Source organism: Spermophilus citellus (genome assembly GCF_964194105.1).
Source record: "Spermophilus citellus genome assembly, chromosome: 3".
Taxonomy (NCBI): Eukaryota; Metazoa; Chordata; class Mammalia; order Rodentia; family Sciuridae; genus Spermophilus; species Spermophilus citellus.
In genome coordinates, this window is record NC_138184.1 from 82,618,608 (window position 1) to 82,631,210 (window position 12,603).

The window sequence follows — 12,603 nt, forward strand, 5'->3', positions numbered from 1 at the left end:
GACCATTACAGTCAGGACAATTAATCTAGTTTTATGGGTGGACTTTCCAGTCCACACTGCAAGACACATTAAAGGTGGACCTGGGAAATGGGTCCATACAAGTCTTTTCATAATTTTTATTTACCTGACAAGCTCGTGAAGCTGTATGGCTATAAACTCTGTAGCTGGAAATTTACCTTCCTGTGCCAGGTTTCTCAGTCATTATAATGATGACTGGTTTAAACTCTCCTTTGATATCTGATTTAATTTACTGAATCATGTTCAGTAACATTAAGACTCTCAGTATTACAATTTAAGAAAGAACTTTTAAAGTATTTTGTAAAATCTAGTGTCTCTCTGGGATTATGTATTCCCCCTTTTCCTTATTTAATAAAATTGAGTAAAGGCTTGGCATAAGTCATAGTATTATTAGTTTAAGTTATAGATAATAGTACAAGTATTTAAATAATTAAGAATAGATTTACCTTTTATTGATTATTAAAATTTTTTAATATAGACTAGTCGATCCATCCTAACAATTTAGAAAGAATCCTCAATCTTTTTGAGAGAAGGTCTCAAAATCTCTATATTTTAGACTATTATCCTTTAAATAGGTATCTCTTAATTGCCTTTAAAAATATGATTAAGGTTATTTTTTGTGTAGGGAGCAGTGTATAAATCTTACAGGAAAGTGCTCAGGCCAGCTCTATAATTTGCTTGACCCCGAGAATAATGAAAATACAGGGTCTTTGTTCAAAAAGCAGGAAGCAGGAGTGCTGAGAAGTCCTACAGGTTAAGGCTTTTCCCTTCCTCTGTGATTTCCTTCTTGATGCATGTTGGTGTTTTTCTTTTTCTTTCTTTCATTTTTTTTAAAATTTGGTATTTGATATATTTCTAAGTAAAAAAAAGAAATAAAAATGAATCTGAAATCACAAGCATGAATTTTTACCATCTTCACGTCACAGGATTTCAACTTTCAATGCAGAGGCAAGAGCTGGGGATCCTCCACAGAATCGCTCGAGTTGGCAATTTGTGCTCCAGAGCTAATGTAGTGTGTGTGTCCCACCAGATGTCTGAGGAACAGAAAGTCCATGCAGAGCTGGGTCATCTATTCTGCCCTGATGTCCCGACACATGCACATTTGACCAACCCCCTGTACCTTCAGCTTACAGGTAAGGGAGGAAGGGAAGGGAGGAAAAGAGACTATGGTGTGCCCCACTTTCCCCTTTCCTCTGATGTCACCATCGGCAGTACAGGTGCTTGGTGAACACAGGGGGTGATGTGAAGGGCAGAGGCCAGGATGGGCTTCCTTGCTGGTCTCTTTCTTAGTGTTCCATTGGCTTCTCTGTGCATTTGATGCAACTTCTTATTTCAAGGAAAAGTGTGCCATTTTCCAGCTGTCCATGGCTGTGGACACAGCACATTCCCCTGGTGACCCTTCCTGGGTTCAACAGAACCCTGTGCTCTCAGGGACTTCTCAGCGCCATATGCAATGAGAGCATTAACACCCGGAAGGCACACATATTCCACAGGGCTCCTCTGCTCCCACACATGCCCTGTGGTCCTGTTGGGCTTCACTCAAAGTCAAAGGTAGAATTAACCAGACTATCAAGAGCATGACGGCTGAGCTCATGAAGCCAGCCTTGCTATCGACAGAAATGAAGACCGAGTTCCAAGTCATGGGAGTCGTCATGGGAGCCCTTGCCACAGCAGCCTGAGGAGATGCTGGGCTTGGTACAGGCCAGAATGACCTGAATCTAGGATTCTAATAGCCACATGGGGACAGAAGAGGTAGGCTTTTAGGGTCAGAGGGGTTGGAGCTGGGATTGAGTTGACTTGAGGCCCTTAAGGGAGCTGTGTTCTCCATGAACACGGAGCCCCCACCCAGAGAAGTGGCATGAGACCTAGATCTGCCTAGGACTCTGGGTAAGAATGTTTTTAAAATTCCAATGAAAGATCAGATCCTTTATATGTAAGAATATAGTCCAAATTCACACAATCCATGGGGCAGACTTTGGAGTATTAGGGGGAAAAAAAGGCAAATCCACACTGTAGGCACATATCCAGAAGCTTTAGGTGGATAAGCACATGAGCAAAAAATTCCAATGGAGGATAAGTTGATATGCACACACAAACACCCCACACACACACAGACACACACACACACACACACTGACATACCCCTTCAATCCACATATGAAATAAAGCACTATAAAATTGAGTCAGCAGAATATAGACCAACATACTGATAACTCAAAGTCATAAAATATTAAGCACTATTAGAAAAACATGTTAGACTTATAAAAAACAAAAAAACAAAGAGAAGCCACAATAAGATAATGCAGTGAAAAAAGAACAGCTCAACTAGATAAAGCATAACATGGGACTCAGAGTGGTTCAAAATATTCGATGGATGGGAATCTGTAAAGATTAAACACAGCTAAAGAGCAACTTAGTAAACTGGAAAACAAAACTGAGGAATTAACCAGAATATATATATATATATATATATATATATATATATATATATGTATATATATACATATATATATATATACATATATATATGTATATATGTATATATATACATATATATGTATATATATATATATATATATATATATATGTATATATATATATATATATATATATATATATATCACACAGAGACAGACATATGGAAAATTTGATAGGCAGGTTAATAGTTAGGAAGGATGGGGAAAAAGGGGTAATAGATGACAGAAAGAATTTCCAGAAAGTCAAATTAAAAAGAATTTAAAAAATAATCAAATATGTGAGTGTTAAAATTTTCCAGAACTAAGGGAAGATACAAATCTTTAAAAACTAAGTGTTATCATGAGCTTAAGCACATAACGAAAGCCTCACAAAGAGAATATCTTCAGAGGAATCAGTGAGAAAAGAGAGATTATCTACACAGCATATTCCTTCATTTGGCCAAGTCTCAAGGTATGAGTACAAATTGAATTGCTAATTAAAGCACAATTTTTTTTATGCTGATAGCAGGCTTTTAGATAGCAATAAGGAAACCCAGGAGATAATAACAGAATTTCTTCAAAGTGTTAATGGAAAGATAATCACCATTTTAAAGTTACAAACCAGTTGATTAGTGGTGCAGGTGAGATAAACAAGTTTTCAAACAAAAACTGAAGAATGGTATCTCTCACAAACACTCCTTTAACACATTCCTGAGGGATTTCTGCAAATAAAGGGAAGGGTTTATAAGAAAGAATAACAATATTTCAATAAATATATCAGCAAATTAAATTATTATGTTCTCTAAAACAAACTGATGAGGGTTAAAATATACCCAACTAGCTGGGCGTGATGCACACCTGTAATCCTAGAAGCACAGGGGGCTGAGGCAGGAGGATTGCAAGTTCAAAGCCAGCCTCAGCAATTTAGCAAGACCCTCAGTAAGTTAGCAAGACCTGTCTCTAGATAAAAAATAAAAAGTGTTAGAGATGTGATTAAGTGCACCTGGATCTAATCTCCAGTACACCACCAAAAAAAAATTGTGTGTGTGTGTGTGTGTGTGTGTGTGTGTGTGTGTGTGTGTGTAAACTAAAATACTAGACAAAAATAACATTAAGAATCATGGTAGAGTCAGGCATGGTGATGCAAGCCTAAAATCCCAGCGGCTCAGGAGGCTGAGGCAGGAGGATCATGAGTTCAAAACTACCTTCTCCAAAGGGGGGCTCTAAGCAACTCAATGAGACCTTGTCTCTAAATAAAATACAAAAAAAGGTTGGGGATGTGGCTCCGTGGTTGAGTTCAATCTCTAGTACCATTAAAAAAAAAAAAAGAAAAAAAGAAAGAACTATATTGTGAGAATCAGGGCAGGGAACACCTCGATGGGAGCATGTTAAGATTCTTCTATGGTTTGGTAGAATCATTGATGCCTTTGGACTTTCAGTCAAATGGCCCTATTCAAAATGTCAGGGTTTAACTATCAAGAGAGTAAGATGACATACAATTTCCACATGGTGCTGGGTTGGGAGGTGTATATAAAAGGCAGTTGACAGAATAGAAGGCAGGAAAGAAACCAAAACACGAAGCAAAGAAAAAAATCTCATATAGAGAACAGGCTCAAACCAGAACTGGTAGAAATGAACACAAACAGTGATCGTGCCAAATGTAAACATCAGAATACGGTGTTAATTCACAGAGCTGGCGAAACCCTCCAGTTAAAAGACCAAGATGGTCAAATTCAATGTGGTGGCAGATGCCACTTTCTGAATATGGGCCTCACCATGGTCACACTCCACGTGCTTCTTTCAACACGTGGCTTTGTGGTTGCTCAACAAAGGTGTGTCTTCACATGGAATTGAATTATGATGTTTTTTATAGTTTAATCACACAGGAAGATTGTGGGATTCTACACACCAACAATATTAAAGCTGTCTGAGTGGAAGGGTTGATTCTAATTTGGTTTGAGCTTTGTGCCTTTGTGCTTTTCTGTACTTTGAAAGAGTCTGCTCTGTTTCAAAGGAATAAACCAGCAGATTGTGAGGATGGAGGTGAAAGGACCCAAATTATCAGAGACACTGGAAAAAAAAAATCCTTGCCATCAAGAAAACATTGTTTTGAAAATTGTGGAAATTTTTTGAAAATGGATCAAAATGGGTCAAAACTATCTTCCCCAAATCACATAAAAACCTGTCAAAGAAGCCCAACTAGAAAGCCTGGTCCCTGACCTCAGAGCAGCAGCAACTGCTACTCTGATTTCCCACTAAAAAATAAGATCCACTTCAGATTCCTGCAGCCTTGAGATTCTGAAGTCATGTAGAATCATTTGTGAGATTTTCTCCCTCTCTCCCTCCCTTTCTCTCTCTCTCTGTCTCTATCTATCTCCATTCTCACTCTGTTCCAAAAATATCTTAGAAGGCTTATATTTTCTTGCGATTCTATTTTTTTATAGTCCTTGCAAAAAAAAAAAAAAATCAGTGACGTGCCCAAGATCACCCAGGTAGAGAGTGGAGGCTCATGTCCTCTCTCTCACTCTGCTTCTCTTTTTTGATTCCTCCCCCACCCTTTTATTTTTGTTTAGTGTTTTGAAGACATCATTTTGCTCACACCCCAGACAATAAGACATATGAAGTTAATAAATTCCCTCCTGTTCTTCTCTCTCATCTTCCCAATGGACACTCCATTCTCCCCAAGTCACTTTTCTTAGTTTCTTACTATTCCAGAGTTTCCTTCTGCATGAACAAATAATGTGCATGTAAATTCTCATCTCTCCTTTTCCAGAGAGGAAGTGAGTTTTACCATCCCTCTGCATAGTATTTTTCCTACTTCAGATATCTTAGCTTTCTTCCCACACCAAGACATAGAGAACTCCCTGGTTTCTTTCAGAGCAGCATAATATTCTTTGTATGGTTGTACCAGTCACCCACTGGTGGACATTTCTAATCCCCAATCCCATCCCATCCCACGTGTGCACATGAGTCTCCAGGATACTTTTCTGAGGATGCAATTGTTGGGTTCAAGGTTATACGCGTTTGTAATTTTAAAAAGTTCTTACAAATGGCCAGAGGGATGTAAATTGGTCCAAGCACCATGGAAAGGTGTAGAGCCTGTGGGTGCCTCATGGGACACAGTGAGACAGCACAAAATAGTAAATGAAGAGGGGGTGAGGAACTGGAAATATGCACAGGAAGAAGGCAGGAGAGAGGCTGCTCTAGTGACATGGCTCTTGAGATCCACACTGTGGTCTCCGCGTATCTTTCCTGCCACCCACAACAAAGACACAATAAGAGTCACAGAACCGTGATTGCTACTGGAGAGAAGCATAGTTTCCATGGCTCTGAGTCAGAGCAAATGTCCACCACAGGGTGGGGAGGGCTTCTTGCTGCACCACGTCTCTTGAGTCTCAAGGACATGGGACCAGGGGCCCCAGTTCTGTGCATCCTCTGCCATTAAGGGCAGAGGCCTCAGGATGTCCCCGGCTGACTACAAACGGGTCAGGAGGAAAAACACCAGCTCACGGTATTGGGGGGCCCTGTGTCTCTGCTCCCTGGACTGTGAGGAAATGAGCGGCTCTGTCTGCATTAGAGACAGACCGTTTCCCTGGACCCTTTTAATGGGACCTACCCATCAAGAGCGTAGCACTTGCAGTTTGTGCATTTTGAGGTCACACCTGCTCAGGGTCAGACAAGGCAAGGCATGTGGGCTCTTGGCAAGGAGAGCCCTGTGTGCCTGCAGGGAGAACCCTCAGTGGGCAGGGTGCTGGGCAGGGTTTTGCCCATAACTCGGTCTTGGGTCCCCAGAAACACAGGCAAAATAGTGTAGTAGGAAGCTTCACTATTGTACAAAGACCCGGGGAGAGCCTCCCTGTTGCCCACCGTGGGCAGTTGTGGACTCTGATGGTGGATGAGGATTGAGGAGGGGTCCTGAGCAGGGTGGGGGACAGCCAGCGTGGGTGTGACATGCTGATTTCACCTGCAGCTGCCACATCCATCAAGGTCCAACCAGAGCACAGAAACCACCTGAGACTCAGGACAGTCCAGGAGACTGGTCACACAGGAGCTAGAAGAGCTGAGCCTCCAAGGGGTAGATAGGGAGCACCAGGGGAGGAGAGAGGGGACCTGGGAATCAGGAACAGTTGAAGCCACCACCATTCCAGGGCTGGAGAGCTGGGGGAGCTGGTCTCTTAGGAAACCAGAGACAGGGTCACCAGGTTTCTGCCAGCCCTTGGCATTAAACCAAGAGACCCGAGAGGAAGGCAGAGCCACACGATGGCAGGTGCCTGGGTCTCTGAGCCACTGGGTGGAGAAATAGCCCCTGAGGCAAGGAATGCTGTGAGGGACAGAGGGTGTGAATGGACAAATCGGGGACCTCACGGAGCACCCCTAAGAGCAGGTGAGGAGCAGAATGGGTGGACATCCTTGGGAAGGTAGGAAGGCTTATAGCTTTTGAGTTCAGACAGCATCAAGCTCAACCCCTGCTCTGGGTCTTCCCATCTGTGTGACCTTGGGCAAGTGACTCACCCTCTCTGAGCCTCTTGGGAGGATGATGGAACCCATCTTCCAGGGCTGCTCAGATGATTGACGGGAGGATGGATGCCAAATGTTTGGAACCAGACCCAAAGAGAATGCTTAATACATGGCCACTGTTGTCATGAGTCTTGTCAACCAGACTTGCTCAAGAAGAGAAGAGAGGCATTGTGGAAAAAGAGACTCCTAGTTCCCTGTGTGTCCTGTGACACTGGGTCCCCAGAGACTGTTGCCATTGCTGAGACACCTGCCATGGAGACCCTGAAATGGACCATTCACGGCTGGACTAGGACAGGGCCTCCTCATTTTCCTCTCTAACCCCTCACACCTCCAACAGACTCACCATCCTAAAATGGTGCATGGACCCCCATCTTCCTGGATGACTGCCCTTCAGTGTCTCTCTTGCTCAGACCATCCAGTGGCCCAGCATAATGTTCCTATTGCACTCTGGGGACACTCAGACTTACCAGGGCACTGGAACCACTAGGGGGCTTGTTGAAATGTCAACCTGAGGTCCCAACCGGGATCTACCAAACAGAAAGTCCAACCAGAGGGCCCAGGAGTCTGCATTTTAACAAACACCTGGGGACGCAGACAGACTCCAGTTGCTGGGAATCATGGCTGTTAAGGTCTGGTACAGCTTAGCCCCATTCAACCCTCCTGAGTATAGCGCCCCACGGTACCCCCAACCCAAACCCAACATCCGGGCCACAAGGAGCTCCTTGCTCTCATGCAACATCCTGGGTGGTTCCACAACCACATCATCTGAGACCCTTATTAAGCCTTGCTGGGTACCAGGCAGTCATGGGGCTGATCGCAGAGCCTGGATTTACTCTTTGCATTCTGTCTGGTTGGCAGGAGCCATTACTGTTCTTGTTTGATGTAGTCACGCAGGCAATACCTGGAAGGAACAGGGCTCAGGTCTCCATACAAAGCAACAGGGAGATTGTGGAGTCAGACCTGGCTTCAAACTCTGGCCTGGTCTCGGGCTGACATTTGCTGAGTGCTTCTTCTATGCTCAGTATCTTGGAGCAAATGACTAAATCTTTGGAGCCTCTCTTCTCTCATCCCGAGAAGGGAAATTTATTCATTGAAGCTGATCTGAGGGGGCTCGATGGGCCAAAACTGAAGGTGAGGCTATATCTTCTTCCAGTGTGGGAGAGAGTTCCGTGAGCTAGCATGCAGTAGGTAACGGCACTGCAGAAGCTTTGGATTCATGCTCCTTGTTAGGATTATTCATTGATATTACCCTTCCATTGGAAAAAAGCTTAACACCACCTTGCGAGGTAAGGTCACCAGGTTCAAATCCTCCCGATGGTTAGTACCAACAAATTCAGGGGCCCACCATCTATCTGTGTTTATAAACAAAGTGTACTTGACCCCCAGAGCAGGGTATTTGTCTACACCTGCTGTTCCCTCCCAAGGGCACAGCCCAGTAGTTGCAGTCTGGACCATGTTGGGCTTCCCAAAGCTAAAATATTCACTATGCAGCCCTCAGCAGAAAGCGATGGCCGACCCCAGGTCTAATTCAGGAAAAGTGCACAAAGAGGGTTATTTATGTTCTCTCTCCTTATTAAAGCATTTGGTTTTTAGCTTTTATCCCATCCTCAAATATCTCGGGCAATGATATTTCCATTCGGGAATAAGTCCTTTTAAGGTCATTTCTTTGGGGTGGCTGCCGGGCAGTGTGAATTCTACGTGGATTAAACTTCCCCCGAGTGAATATCAAAGGATTGAAGAGCTTATTGTGGAGAGGAGGACCACAGACCACAGGTTAATTCTGACAAAATGAGAAATCTCTATACAACAGATTCTTTGAATTCTCTGTGTCGCTCAGATTATATGATGAAAACCCCAGCTCCATTCTTTTGCTAAGTGTGGAGCTAAATATGTCTTCTTTAAGAGTATTATAAGGAAATAGATGTTTTCCCCCTAGTATCCTAACAACTGGAAAATTTAATTAACTGGCATTTGGATGTATACGTGCCTTAGTGGCAATGTTAAAATTACGTTTTAGAGCCCAGTGACTCCAAAATCACATTGGTTGAGTATCCCTACTCCCAAAATCCCAAACCTGAAAGGCTCCAAAACCCAAATTTTTGAGCATCATGTTGTCACTCAGAAAGTTTTGGAGTCAAAGTAAACATAAAAGAGATACCTGCATACCTGTGTCCGTAGTGGCAGTGTTCTCAATAGCCGAGATGCCCTTCAGTAGGTGAACTGATAAAAGAAAATAGGGTCTGTATGCACAGTGGAGTGTTATTCAGCCATAAAAGAGAATAAAAATCCTGTCATCTGCAGGAAAGTGAGGTGACCTGGAGATCAATATGTAAAGCAAAGTTCCTTGGACCCAGGAAAAAAAATACTGTGTTTTCTCTGCTAGGTGCAATATAGAGAAAAATAAATAAAAACAAGATATAAAAGTAAAAGGGAGGTCTGGGATCTGGTTCAAGTGGCAACACGCTCACCTGGCATGCATGGGCACTGGGTTCAATCCTCAGCACCACATAAAAAAAAAAATAAATAAATCATGATGTTGTATCCACCGAAAAATAAAAAATAAATATTAAAAAAATTCTCTCTCCGGGTTTGACACCACTTTATGACCCCAGTGCCTGGCATGTAGAAAATCTTCAGTAAAGCTTGTTGACCTGGCCCAATCAGTGAGACCTTCCATGTGGGGCTCAGAGATCATGGAGAGGAACCACACAAGACTTGACAGGGCCTTGAAAGGTCTCTCCACCCTTGGCTCCTTCTCTCCTGTCCAGGCCCCCAGAGCATTTGTAAATGATGCCCCCCGCTGAGCCTCCAGTTGCCTCCCACCACCACTTCCTGTCCTCAATGCCCACTCTGCCTCCTGCTCCAGAGACATCTGCCTTGGGTCCCCCAGGAGTCAGCTCCTCACCAGAAAGTCAGCGAATTCGCATGCCTGCAGCCTGGAAATATTGATTTCAGGCCAAGGTTGAATCACACTTTCTCCCGAGCTCCTCCCTCTGTCATCCCCCCCATCAGATGAGGCCGAGCACTGTGCAGAAGGTTCTGACACCAGACTTTGAATCTGGACAGTAACTGGGGCTCGGGGTGTGTGGGGCGAAGGGGGGATGGAAGAAAATAAATCCCCCTTTGCGGAACCGTCAGAGGAAGACAGATTTGAACGATGAGCAGACTGTCTCGCAGGCCACGATGACAGACATTTCAAACTTATCACGCCCCGGCACTATATTAAGGCCCCGAGATTACAGTGAGGTTCATCAGAGGAACATCTGTTGGCAATCAGCACAGAGCCGCCAGATATGATTGCTCAGAGCACAGCCCGGGATGGGGGCAGAGAGATGCCATCTCTGCAGGGGAAATGTCCAAGAGACACCGTCCTTGATGTGTTGGGCTTTCCTGTGGCTCACTTCCCTCCTCTCATAAAACCAAGGACCTTAATTCAAATAGGCCCAGGAGCATCTGTTAGGAAGCGAGAGAGATACATTTCCAAGACCCAGAAGTCAATAGAAGTAATGGTGGTGTGAACAACGACTACCCGGTAGAACTTAGTAGGTGCTCAGCACTAAGGGGCATTATCTCATTTCATCCTCATGTAACCCACGAGGTACTTAATATTGCCACCCCTCTTTACAGCCTAGGAAACTGAGGCCAGTGAAGGGAAGGAATTGTCACAAGGTCAAGTATCTAGTGATTCATGGATATGGTGACCCACTCTCCTCTTTTACCCAGACTGAGGGTTTTCCTGGGATGCAAGACTCCCCAGGTCGTGTCCCTGGGATAGTCCCAGGCAAACCTGGATGCAGCCCGACTCTGAGTTCACATCTGTCTGGTGTCAAAGCTCACCTCCTGATCCCTTCTGGGGCACTCTCTCTTGTGTTCTCGGCTCCTTGCTATTTACCAGGACAAAGTGTTTACTGAACACCTACTATGTGTAGGCACCACTGTGGGCACTATAGACAAAATCAGTGAAGGACTAGACAAAAAAAATCTGGAAACCTCTGCTTCTCAGAGCTACAGCCGTAGCAACTCTCATATTTACAGCATATTCCCCTAGACTCCCTATCCTCCTGAGACTACTTAAGTTTAATCTTAACAACAAGAGAACTGGAAGGGCCACATTTCTGGTGTCCTGTCCCACATAGTTCTGAAAAGGATCTGTAGCCACCTTCTAGGAAGGTGTGTACCCACAAGGCTCATCCACTATATCACGTCCCCACGTCCCCTCTTCAGTCTAGAAATAGGACGTCCTGAGAGGCGATGTGATCAAAGGGCACACAATCAGAAGGGTTATAAATAGGGGAAACCTGGACTTGGGCAAGTTCCTCTGCACTGCAACTAGGAGAAGCCCTTGCAATTCAAGGGGTTTCACAGAAATACAATACGGGCTCCTATATTGTAGGATTTTGGAAACAGCTAGACCCAATTTTAAAATCAGACCTTTTGCTCTCTTATCAGGTGACCTTGTTGTGCTCATCTTAATCTTAGCATTTTTGATTCCTATAATAGGAATAAGAGAACCTGCTCAAGGTGCCCGCCTGAAGCAAATTAACACATACAATGACGCAATGAACCAACCCGCAGAAAGGACTTAACTACCAGGTCCTGTTGCTCTAACTCACTCGATCTTTCTGCCACCCCTAGGTTTTGAGGATTACCCTGGTTCCTGATGGGGAACCTGAGGCAAGCAAAGGCAAATTAACCAATCCCCAGAGTTCAAAGATAGCGTCCAGCCAGGATTTGGAGCCAGGGTGGCGTGGATTAAAGTACGATAGTTTAATAAGGACTTAGATCAAAGCACAGATGAAAACCCCCACCTCCAGCTATCCAGAGAGCACCCTAAGTTAAAGGAAGCAAACAACACTCAGGTGGCTAGAGGATGATGCTTGGGGTGACAGGAAGGAGCCAGGGGCTGAGATAGCTTTGTTAGCCAGTGGGCTGGTCAGGCTCTGGGTAGCCCAGTCAACTGCTGTTTGTATTCGAGGGCCATTTGTCCACATGGAATATGTTCGAGAGTGGAAGGCCATGCGGTGGATAATCACAGGCAACAGGGGGAGCTGGGCTTACAAGCAGCACCTGGACTGGAATACCTCTAGGAGCTGCTCCTGGGGCCCAACTGATGGGCATTTGGGAGGAGGGCAGCCAGTCAGTGGGCGTGAGGATCACACCCAGTGGGGAGGGTTAAAAGGACCCTCTCTGGCTTCAGGGGCTGTCTCTGCTCTGCTCTTGCTCTGAGGTGGGACTAGGTGCTGGTGGTTTTGCTGGGTTCCTCTCTCTCATTTGCTGTTCTACTGCTTGGGCAAAATGAGAAGCTCACCTTTTTCTGATCCAGGGAAGGGAAAAAAAGAACACTGAGGTTGTTAGAGACGGGAGGGACGTTTAAAATCTGAATCCAGGGGATTGAGCACTCGAGGGACGGTCTATCTCTGGAGCAAAGTTTCACTGGACTCTGGCATCCTTGTGAGCCAAGGTCTAGGGAGGGGGAAGGACCAAGAGGGGAGGGAGCTGAGCTGTCAGGGGCGGGGGTCGCACTCTGCTAGTAAAAGCTGGCTCTTACTCAACTCTCAAAAGCATCTTCTCTGATTCTTAGTCTAGTTGCTCAAAGTCTAACCTGCAGGCC